This window comes from Ascaphus truei, unplaced genomic scaffold, assembly GCF_040206685.1.
Source record: "Ascaphus truei isolate aAscTru1 unplaced genomic scaffold, aAscTru1.hap1 HAP1_SCAFFOLD_1809, whole genome shotgun sequence".
Classification (NCBI taxonomy): domain Eukaryota; kingdom Metazoa; phylum Chordata; class Amphibia; order Anura; family Ascaphidae; genus Ascaphus; species Ascaphus truei.
Window position 1 is genome coordinate 43,748 of NW_027454709.1, and position 1,253 is coordinate 45,000.

Genomic DNA, 1,253 nt, shown 5'->3' on the forward strand with positions numbered 1-1,253 from the left:
AGATCATGCCAAACTAACCTTATTTGTTTCTTTGAGGAGGTAAGTAGGAATTTAGACCAGGGTAATGCAGTTGATGTGGTCTACTTAGATTTTGCAAAGGCTTTTGATACGGTTTCACACAAGAGGTTGGTGTACAAAATAAAGAAAATTGGACTCAGTAATAATATATGCACCTGGATTGAAAACTGGTTAAAGGACAGATAATAGAGGGTTGTCATAAATGGAACTTTTTCAGGTTGGGCTAAAGTCGTGAATGGAGTACCTCGGGGATCGGTACTGGGATCCCTGCTTTTTAACTTGTTTATTAATGACCTTGAGGTTGGCATCGAGTGCAAAGTCTCCATCATTGCTGATAATTAGGGTGACCATTCGTACCGGTTTTACCGGTACAGTCCCGTTTTTTTGTGGCCTGTACCGGTTTAAGTCTGTCCCGGTTTTTGTCCCGGTTTCTGTCCCTGGTCCCGTTATTGCAGGGCAGCGGCGGTGAGGAGAATGCGGCGGCGGCGGCGGGTAAGTATTGTCTATGTGCGTGTGTGTGTGTGAATGCTGCCGGGGGGACTGAATGCAGGAATGCCGGGGGCGGGACTTAGAATGCCGGCCAGCCTGCAGGGGATTGATTGAAGGATGCTGCCGGGGGCGGGACTTAGAATGCGGCCGGCCCGCAGGGGATTGGTTGCAGGCAGGTCAGAGGAAGCCGGGGGCGGGACTTCCGCTTTGTGCAGAGCACACGTGTCTTACCGCACCCGGCTCCTCTGTGCGCGGTGAGTGTCCCCCTTCTGTCCCGGGTCCCAGCCAGGGGGGGGGGGGGTAATAGGAGGTGGTAGCGGGGGTGCGCCTGCCTTTGTACCACCTTGTACCTTTGCCCCCCCCGGCGCTCCCACCATAGCCCCCCCGGCGCTCCCACCATTGCCCCCTCGGCGCTCCCACCATTGCCCCCACGGCGCTCCCACCATTGCCCCCACGGCGCTCACAGCATTGCCCCCCGGCGCTCACTTCCCCCCGTCCCCTTGGTGTGGGAGATGGGCTCGGGGGCGGGCTGTGGTTGCTGCGCGGTCGCGGGCGGTGCAGGGGCTGGCGGGCGGTGCAGGGGGAGGCGGGGTGCATCAGTGTGTGCGCATCAGTGTGTGCGCATCAGTGTGTGCGCATCAGTGTGTGCGCATCAGTGTGTGCGCATCAGTGTGTGCGCATCAGTGTGTGCGCATCAGTGTGTGCGCATCAGTGTGTGCGCATCAGTGTGTGCGCATCAGTGTGTG